Source organism: Aythya marila, assembly GCF_965140915.1.
Source record: "Aythya marila genome assembly, chromosome: 6".
NCBI classification, from domain to species: Eukaryota; Metazoa; Chordata; class Aves; order Anseriformes; family Anatidae; genus Aythya; species Aythya marila.
This window is the reverse complement of record NC_139047.1, coordinates 30785777-30796867: the sequence shown is the minus strand read 5'-3', so window position 1 is coordinate 30796867 and position 11091 is coordinate 30785777.

Sequence of the window (11091 nt, the reverse complement as noted above, 5' to 3'; positions counted from 1 at the left end):
AGGTCTATGTGACTACAAGGATGGCAATAGACCAGTGGCAAAAAGAAAGACCTGAGAGTCCTATGGATAAAAGAAAAGCAATGCATTTATGTTATGGCTATGTAGGGCATGAAGGAGCAAGGCAACCTTTGAACCGTGATGTTGAAAATCTGTTTCTTATCAGTTTCAAGCTCACTGATATGCTTCTTTTCTCAAGTAGCAATGAAAACAAGAATTCTTTTTGTATACTGTGTGCATCCTTTTTCAACAGTAAAAGTGCTTTGCTTCTGTACGAGGATTGGTACTATGGGCTGGGTTTACTCATAGCTGCCTCCTGCAGTACAGCTCATGCCAGTGCTCTGCTGTTTAACCTCATTGAGGTACTTCCTGGTCCATTCAGTGTTTGGACTGGAGCGCCTCTGGCAAAGGCTAGGAAAAGGGCAAAGCACATTAGCTTCACCTTGGTAGTAGGTGTTCCTTGGCTAAAGGAAGAAGGTTCAGCCTATTTGTAAGGTGTTTACTTTTTGTCTGCATGTCCAAAAAGCCCATTTTTGGAAGCCTTTGTAAGAGTGAACAGTTCTGGAGAGGTATGTCCCCATGACCCTAGAGAGAGACTTACATTTTTCTTCAAGTAAAGATCTTATCCTAGGAGCTTAAAGAAGTGAGGACATTCCCCTTGGGCTGACTAGGATGAGTATGGGAACATTTAATTTAGGGATGCATAGGAATGAACTAGGTTGTAAACATCTTTTTGGTGTTTCAGGTTTCTTCTCCTCCTTGAGAACACAGACTAAATGGACCTGAATAAAATGCAACTGCTTACACTGTGCTATATTAATAAGACATTGAAGAGGCACACTGCTATTTTTTTCAGGAATGCGTTAACTATAAATTAAATTGTTCTCTACATTTTTTCCTCTGTGCATCTCAGTAACGAGATACACTGGCTGAACTGTCTAGCATTTGTTGTTAGGCATTTTATAGACTGAGAAGGTAAAGGAAAATAGAGAAAATGTATCTTGTTTAACAGGAAAGGAAACCTTTTCTAGTATTTGTCAGATGCCCATGTATGGAGTACAGTAAAAAGCACAACAGGAATTAAATCTTAGATGTAAAAGGTCTAGATTCAGATAAAATCTGTGAATCATGTTTCTACTGAAGTTCATCTTCATATACAGTTAATATATGAAAGCAGAATTTTCTGGGCTATACTATTACAATTAAAATTGATTTATGGACAGAGCCTTCAGAGAATATCCTGGTACAGTTTTAGAGCCAAAGGTCTTGCCACCAAAAAACAGCAGGATGCTTCTAGTATATTAATGATAAAGAAATGTAAATCAGATACCAAAAATACAATTGCTCATTTCACTCTTAAGTTTGAATGTAACACAGAGATGTCCACACACCCCCACAAAAGAAGCCCTGAAGAAGAACAGAAAATATAATATCCTCAGGGTAGAGGCATTTATTAAGGTATCTCTAGTTTAAATTTATCATAAAGTCTACAGTCCAAAAGGCTGAAAGAACCTTGTTTTTCTCTATGGGGGTCATTCAGCAGAGAAACTTCTGTGCATCTTTTGTGCTCAATCTAGTAAGCCTCATCTCACACACAAATACACATCCTCACAATACAAATTATCAATTTTTAAAGCACTGAGAATTTCTACAGACCAGATCAAATTAAAATATTCATATTTAAAAGTGAGACAGTACAGGTAAATAACTAAACCCAATTTTTAAAACTTTATCAAAATTTATCCCTTTAACTCTATATTTCAGAGCTGAAAAAGTCTGCTGTGTTCTTATTTGGTTTTTATTTTAAATGAATGCTTAATACCTAAAGTTTTCACTGAGAATTGTACGCACTCAAGATGTTTTAAAATTGAGTGAGAATTATCTCAATGCCTTTTAAATTTAAAGACTGTGGTACATAAATGTTTCTTATAATCCAAGCCCAGGGATTCAACCCTCTGAAGAACATTGATTCCTGAGGATGGTAGGACTGAGGACCAAGGGGAATTTCAGCCCCCTAGATGTATGGGGATAGATGGAGACCCATCTAAGCTGTGCAGTATGCAATAGCTGGAGGAGAACAGAATATCTAGCACAGACTGAAGAGGTGCTTTCCACCTGTCATTTAGAACCAAATAATACACAGAAATTCTGTTAATTTCAGAGAATACATCTGTCAGTGGTCCTACCTTATTCTTTTACCCCCAGGTCACAGAAACATAACCAAAAGAGGCAAATTGAGGTCACATCTCCTGCTTTTCACACACACAAAAAAAAAAGTATGAATTATTGGTCTGCCAAAAGTAGTGATGTCTCAAACTCTAATTTGAAGACATTGCAGTTAGGAGAAGATTAATTAATATTCCTGGAGATCTATGGTAAAATGTTGTAGTGGTCAAAGCATCCTCCAGAAATAGAAAGGAAGGAAAAAAAAAGGAACCTTTCAGTTCTTTTGTTGTTGTTTGTTTGTCTGAATGTTCATGTTTTTTTACAAGGTAAAATAACTCACTGTCTTATAACATAAGAGATGGAAAAAGCCTAAGGCATTTGATGTGCCTGAATAATTTTGTTGAATTTTTGTATTCACCTGACATTTAGAAGAAGACCTATCTATGTATATTATGTACTTTGGCTACTTAATTGCTTAGCATCTGTTCAGTAATCTCTTGGATGTTATTTCCATCATTTGTTTTTGCTTATTTTTCTGCAGAAGATCTGTATTGGGTCCACACAAGGTTCCTGTTCATGTGTATACAATACGTATTTCATTGTAATTCCCTGACAAGGTATTGATAGTTGACAGACAAGTGTACATTCTTCATCACTGCATCTGTCATCTTTTCCCTTCTTGATTTATTTTTTCTTGTCTCCCCTCTCTGGTTGAGTAAACTGATGGCTAGAAACAAGGAACAGGTAGAAGAGTTCCTATTTTTTCATTATCTGTATTTATTCTGTGATACAAAGTATTTCCTGAAATGTATAAAATAACATATGAAGAAGATGTTTTTAAAGTAACAATTTAAAATTTCTATCATTACCAACTAAGGAAATGTGCTAGACATTTTCCTGGCTGTAGTTTTGAAGGAAATGTTCTCCACTGAGTGAAGAGAGAGCAGAAATGACAAAAAATTGGTGCTTGCCTCAGGTAATTGCCTGTTGACAGCAGGCAGTAATTAACAAAATTAACTACATGTTTTATGCATTTTTTAGTTACACAGAAGATTGTTCTCACGTTTGTATGTCTGGGAGAAGGACCACAGGGGTTTCACCAAAGACCCGTTTCACCAAGGTCACAGCTTTTTCACTTGGCAGCAAATATGCGCTGAAGGAAAATCAGAAACAGAGGCTGCACAGAGAGATCTTTCCTCCCACCGTGCTGCCCTGGCTTGCAGAACAGTGTGTAAGCTCGAGGAAAAGAAAAAGAAATTGATACTGAACACTGACTCATCCTTATTTCCAGCTATTACATTCAGGATCCCTAGACTTAGGATCAGCTTCAAGATCCCTATTTTGCTTTTACTTCACCCTTTTGTATTTCATTTCTGCTAAAATTTTGTGTTGGAGTCCTATGCATCTGGGCTCATGTCTTTTCACAGCTGTAAAAATAACAGTTCAGAAGTTTTGGGCCTTGATGACACAACCAGAATCACCTCCAATACATGATTAAATTATGCAAGTTGATTTTCTCATCCTGTTTCATTCCACCAGGCTTAGAGCAGAATAAACAGACACTGTCCCCAAAATGCAACTGTGAAAAGGGTGGAGGGGAGATATATCTCCTTCCATCATCTCTTATCACAATCTACGTCCATTGTCAGGACGTAGGAGAAAAACCTTTCAAGGTAACTGTGAGTGCAGAACATCAGGAGATCATTGTGCATTTAGAAGTCTTAATCTCAAATATTGCCCTTAGGTGTTAGCTGTTCCTTTATTAGTGGCTTGTGCTTTAGAAAGCTATAGATAAAAATATTGTATGAGGTGGATGCTGGTCAGTGGTGAATGAATAATTTATTTTTTTTTTCCTTGTTTCTCTATGGCACTTGATGACATCTAGATGTCATCATCACAGACAAACTGTCATCTTTCCAACTTTCCACCTTGTAGTCACCTTCTTCCCTCTCTTGGTCTGCAGGTATCACAACCCCTCTCAGGTGCTTGCATTGATTTTGTTGTCTGCACCCATGAAATTGAAGATTCTCATTAACTCCAACAGTGCTGTATTTTGGGGCATGGGACTCTTTTTTTTTTTTTTTTTTTTTTTTTTTTTTTTTTTTTCCCAGTGGGCTTACTGAAAGTCTAATAGTATTGACTGATTTTTCAGAGGATTTAAGAAAAAAACATGCTCCATTCATAGTGGTATAATGAATTTATGTAATTGATTTGATGTGGTCAATATATGTTTGAAAGGTCAGGAGGATAACACCAGGAACATGTGTGAAATAGTTGCTTTTAATGGCAATATGGTGTTGCTTTGGTGACAGTCTATTGAATTCAGGACAAGCTGTTTGAATTCTACAACTTCAGCATAGATTACTAATACGATTTAGCAGGTCTGGGCAATAGCAAAGGAAAAAGAAAATTTTACACAAAGGCAGTGTTGTTTTTTTCATAAAGTTAGCATGAATTAGTACTATTATGTCGTGGTTTAACCCGGCTGGCAGTTAAATACCACGCAGCCGTTCGCTCACCCTCCCCCCTCCCTCTCTGGGACGGGGGAGAGAAATGGAAAGTGAAGCCCGTGAGTTGAGATAAAGACAGTTTAATAAGACAGGAAAATAATAATAATAATAATAATAATAATAATAATAATAATACAATGATGATAATAGTACTACTACTAATAATATGTACAAACAAGTGATGCACAATGCAATTGCTCACCACCCGCTGACCGATGCCCAGCTTAACCCCGAGCAGTCCGGCCCCCTCCCCCCAGCTAGCCACCCCTATATATTGTTTAGCATGACGTCAGATGGTATGGAATACCCCTTTGGCTAGTTTGGGTCACCTGTCCTGGGTCTGTCCCCTCCCAGCTCTTACTGCACCCCCCAGCCTGCCCGTTGGCAGGACAGAGCAAAGGCTGAGATGTCCTTGGCTTAGTATAAGCACTGCTCTGCAACAATTAAAGCATCGGGGTGTTATCAGCATTCTTCTCATTCTAAGCCAAAACACAGCATTCCACCAGCTACTAGGAAGAAAATTAATTCTGTGCTAACTGAAACCAGGACATCTATCCACCCCTTATTCCATACCATTTATGTCATGCTCAGGTTACACTCTTTTCCATACATTCTAATTAGTCACCTATAGTAATCATGGTAGTGATAACATACAGTATAATATACTATTTAACATGGTGCAATTCAGTTCATGGGCTATTCTCACCCAGTATTAAATCTCCTTGAGGTACACACCGGACCTCTCCGTTCTTTTGCATCACCCACCAAGTATATCCAGGTCCCTGAGCGAAAACAATTCCACGAATAGGTTTGCCTTTTCCTGAGGCAGGAGTAGCCCAGACTGTTTTACCCAGCATATTTTTTACATGCACTACAGGAACTTTATCCCCATCTACAGTACGTAACAGGTTTGATTGGGCAGGTCCAGCTCGGTTGGTAGATCCCCTAGTATTGACTAACCAGGTGGCCTTTGCCAAATGCGTATCCCAGTTTTTGAACGTCCCAGCGCCCATTGCTTTCAAGGTAGTCTTTAACAGGCCATTGTATCGTTCAACTTTCCCGGAGGCTGGTGCATGATAGGGGATGTGATACACCCATTCAATACCATGTTCTTTGGCCCAAGTGTCTATAAGGTTGTTTCGGAAGTGAGTCCCATTGTCTGATTCTATTCTTTCTGGGGTGCCATGTCGCCATAGGACTTGCTTTTCAAGGCCCAGGATGGTGTTCCGGGCGGTAGCATGAGGCACAGGATATGTTTCCAGCCATCCGGTGGTTGCTTCCACCATTGTAAGTACGTGGCGCTTGCCATTGCGAGTTTGAGGGAGTGTGATGTAATCAATCTGCCAGGCCTCTCCATATTTATATTTCAGCCATCGTCCTCCATACCAAAGAGGCTTTGACCGTTTGGCTTGCTTGATTGCAGCACATGTTTCACAGTCATGAATAACCTGTGCTATAGCGTCCATGGTCAAGTCCACCCCTCGATCACGAGCCCATCTGTATGTTGCATCTCTACCTTGATGGCCTGAGGTGTCATGGGCCCATCGGGCTATAAATAATTCACCTTTATGCTGCCAATCCAGGTCCACCTGAGCTACTTCAATCTTAGCAGCCTGATCCACCTGCTGGTTGTTTTGATGTTCTTCAGTAGCCCGATTCTTGGGCACATGAGCATCTACGTGGCGTACTTTCACAGCCAGGTTCTCTACCCGAGCAGCAATATCTTGCCACAATGCAGCAGCCCAGATGGGTTTGCCCCTACGCTGCCAGTTGTTTTGCTTCCATTGCTGTAACCATCCCCACAGGGCATTTGCTACCATCCATGAATCGGTGTAGAGATAGAGAACTGGCCATTTTTCTCGTTCAGCAATGTCTAAAGCCAGCTGAATGGCTTTCACTTCTGCAAACTGACTCGATTCACCTTCTCCCTCAGCAGCTTCTGCAACTCGCCGCGTAGGACTCCATACAGCAGCCTTCCATCTCCGATGCTTCCCCACAATACGACAGGACCCATCAGTGAACAGGGCATATTTCTTTTCATTCTCTGGCAACTGGTTGTACAGTGGGGCTTCTTCAGCACGACCCACCTCCTCCTCTGATGATATCCCAAAGTATTTGCCTTCTGGCCAGTCCATGATCACTTCCAATATTCCTGGGCGACTGGGGTTTCCTATTCGAGCCCGCTGAGTAATCAGTGCAACCCACTTGCTCCATGTAGCATCAGTTGCATGATGCGTAGAGGGGACCCTTCCCTTGAACATCCAGCCTAGTACCGGTAATCGGGGTGCTAGGAGGAGCTGCGCTTCATAAGTAGTTGTTTAACTTTAAGCAGAATCTGAAGTGCATTCATGAGGCAGAACAACAAGACTATGGTATTCTGAGTATTCCAGAAATATTCAATATCTTGGAGAGCTATTGTAATAAACTCGGAGGATAAGAGGGTGGTGAAGGAGGAAGGGAGAGTGATCAAGGAGGGTACAGGGGTGGTGAAGGAGAAAGGGAGAGTGATCAAGTAAGAAAAATTATCTTCCCCTTTCCCCTCCACAGATTGACTCCCTAATGAAAAAAGGCAACAGATACAATTGCTAATAGTTTCCAAAATACAGTTTCCAAAGTACAGAATCGAAGATGTTACTGAGTACAAATACCAGGTTAGAGTCATGGCCAGATATTTCATCATCTCATAAGCCACTGATACAACACACAGTACCATAATGGTCTGAAACCAGGGCCCGGAGAGGATAAACAACATGACAGAGAGCACATACGGAAAATAACGTGCTATAATACTCAATTTGGAAAACAGGCGCAGCACAGTTGAGATTAAAGCAATCAGCATTATGACAAGTGACTATTAAGCAGGTCTAATACTTATACCAATTTTATTTTAACACACTCTGGTCAGATCTGCCGTTATCTCAACCTTTCGTGCCCCACGTTGGGCGCCAAAAAGACTGTCGTGGTTTAACCCGGCTGGCAGTTAAATACCACGCAGCCGTTCGCTCACCCTCCCCCCTCCCTCTCTGGGACGGGGGAGAGAAATGGAAAGTGAAGCCCGTGAGTTGAGATAAAGACAGTTTAATAAGACAGGAAAATAATAATAATAATAATAATAATAATAATAATAATAATACAATGATGATAATAGTACTACTACTAATAATATGTACAAACAAGTGATGCACAATGCAATTGCTCACCACCCGCTGACCGATGCCCAGCTTAACCCCGAGCAGTCCGGCCCCCTCCCCCCAGCTAGCCACCCCTATATATTGTTTAGCATGACGTCAGATGGTATGGAATACCCCTTTGGCTAGTTTGGGTCACCTGTCCTGGGTCTGTCCCCTCCCAGCTCTTACTGCACCCCCCAGCCTGCCCGTTGGCAGGACAGAGCAAAGGCTGAGATGTCCTTGGCTTAGTATAAGCACTGCTCTGCAACAATTAAAGCATCGGGGTGTTATCAGCATTCTTCTCATTCTAAGCCAAAACACAGCATTCCACCAGCTACTAGGAAGAAAATTAATTCTGTGCTAACTGAAACCAGGACAGAATGTTTTTAACTATTATAGACCATCATCATTTGGATTGATTGCTGTCATTTTCAGCAAATCCTCAAAACAAAAGGTTTAGATGCAGATTTCAGTTTTCCCCGATGGTGGTTTGTTAGGGTTTGAAAAGGAAAAGAAGAGAAAACTCCAAACTGCCAGTGATGATCTTCAGAGATTCAAGCTCCTGCTGATGGAGCAGAATAGTGCCTGCTGCCTCTTTCCTGTTCAGTGAGAACTCCCTGCTGGTGCATTGCTGCTGATGTGTTGTTGCCTGACCCAGCCTAGGCAGCAGGGAGACAGCAGACACCTTCACAATAGTCCAGTTTTCCTTTTATAGAAAGCAACACACTTCAGCAGAAAAGCTAAAAGGGAGATAGGTTTTTGAACACAAGTTTAAATGTTGAGTTAATTATACTGGTTGAGAGTTTTATGTCATCCCTCCCCCCCCCCCCCCCCCAATGGAAAAGACACTTGTTTGAAGTCTATACTGCTTGAGAAGCATGAGACATTCTTTTTCCATCTACAGCTCCCATGGTGTGAAGCACAGGACCCCCACACCAGCTCTCAGGTCTCATGGTAATCAGCAGCTGTATTTGTACCATCATGTTATGTGAAAATAGAACTATTCAGCAGGGGAAAGGCATTTTCCCGGGACTATGTCTGAAGTCACTGCACAGAGCACAAACTGACTGCTGGCTGAGAAAAGGCTTAATGATAACTGCCACAGCTGAGCAGACTTGGCTGTTCAAATAAGAGAACAGCTATTTTGTCCTGATTATTCTCATCACCTTTCTTTTCAGAGGGTTCACCACAGAAAGACCATGGTGACAGTGTGAGGCTAGGAGTTCAGATCCTCTTCTTCCTTTTCAGATGCCAGAGCTTTGCAAAAGTCACAGGTTCAGAGGTTTAGAGATCTGAGATTTTCTACATTTATATGTATATATATATATATACACACACTTCAGATTGAATGAGGAACTGCAGCTGAAAGTGATGACATTAAAAAAACAGAAAGAGAAATCAGGCAGGGACAGGATCATGGCAATAAATGGAGTCCTGGAGCTCTCTGCAGGGTCCTTCCTGACTGGTACCTCCTTGCTTCAGACAGTATTTCCTCCTCCACACTCAGTGTGCTGGGAAGCAAAGTCTGAAAATCATAAGACAGAGAAGAGGGAACCAGTTGGGGCTGTGTTTTGAGCAAAACTGGGCCAAATTTGAGTGTCCTGTCCCCTGCAACCCCATGAAAGTGGCCTGTACAACACAATGTGCAAAGGGTGAAGATCCAGTCTCAAAAGATTTTGTTATTTTGTCGAAGTCTTTTTCTTTAAGCAGAGAAATAAAAATTCTAAACTGCTTTGCAGAAGGTTATATTCATTTGGCTTACTCTAAGGGAAAACAGAAAGGCTCAGATTTTATTTGAATGTGTAATTTTAGCAGTCAGAATCGAGACAACTCAACATGAAATCCTTATGTGACGTTGCTACCTGAAAAATAAATTAATACATTTACACAAATTAAAGATATAGGTTATACTTGGGGATATAAGAAGTGGTACAGTGCATGCATTTTAGGGACTGTTTTTACCTGGTTATCCAGCATTGCAGAGACAGATGAAGCAATACCATGTACATTCATAGCATCAACATATTTTATAAGCTGCTGAAACATATTGGTATAGAAAAAAACACAGATGTGATTTTAGGAGCTGAAAAGATATATTGCTGTGGAAGACTTAAAGAATTCAAATCTGTTTAGCATCTCAGGAAGATAGAATATGATTTGATTGCAGTTTGTAAGTATTTTCATGTGGAGAAAATAGTGGATATAAAAAGAACCTTTAATCTCACCAAGAAAAGTAGGACGAGAGTCGTGCCTGGAAGCTGAACTAGAGAAATTCAAATGACAACTTGTGCAAATGGTTTTAACTGCGAACATGATTAACCTGTGGAATATAGAAAACAGCAACGAAAATAGTAGATTGTCAATCTCTTGATACCTGAAATGAAGACTGGTGCTTTAGGAGAGAGATGGTTATGCTTTATTGAGCTTAATAGAGGAGTAACTGGATGTAATAGCCTGTGGTATACTGGAGATTGAATTTGATGATCTAATGGTTCTCCTGGCCTTAAAGTTTATGAATCCCCTGAAAATCCATGCAGACCAAATCAGGAAAGTGAAAGGTTTACTTCAGCTCCTGAATGCTGCTATTGATAGAATGTGTTCAGTGCTGTTCTCTGCGCAAGTGGAGTGGCTAACACCAAGCCAGCCTGGCTGGATAGCAGAAATATTCACATCCTCACATTTGATCATCTTTTCTTGGGAAACTCATCCTGAATAATAGAAAATCCGTATTAAGAGCATGGCCAGAGGAGTGTTTACTGGGCTTATTTGTTTATGAAAATGCTTATATGACATTGCTTTCTGAAGAGAAATACACTGGTAAATAGTTGTGTGAAGTAAAATGTACTGATTGTCCTATTCGCTGATCAGTGTGGCTTGGACAGTAGACTTCCTTTTAAGCCTAACATGTTTATTGTCATACCTGTGGGTTTTTATCCAGTTCTGGGTCAGCATCACTTCACTGTTAGGGCTGGCATCGAGTGTGGAGATGAACCCAAGTCTATATTTACCGCTTTCGAATCCTTCTGTAACAGGGATTTTCTGAGGGATTTCAGAAGGGGCTGAAAATTATTATCTTCTGGTATACTATAAAGCATGTTCTATTTTTTGTTGTTGCTTTGTTAATTAGGCAAGTTTTTAAAATTTGTGCCCTTCTGAAGCATGAAAAGTCCTATTTGTTTTGCCTGTCACAGTTCAATCCAGGTTTATTTAACATTATTTTGTGGGAGAGAATAGCAAGACTGAGCAAC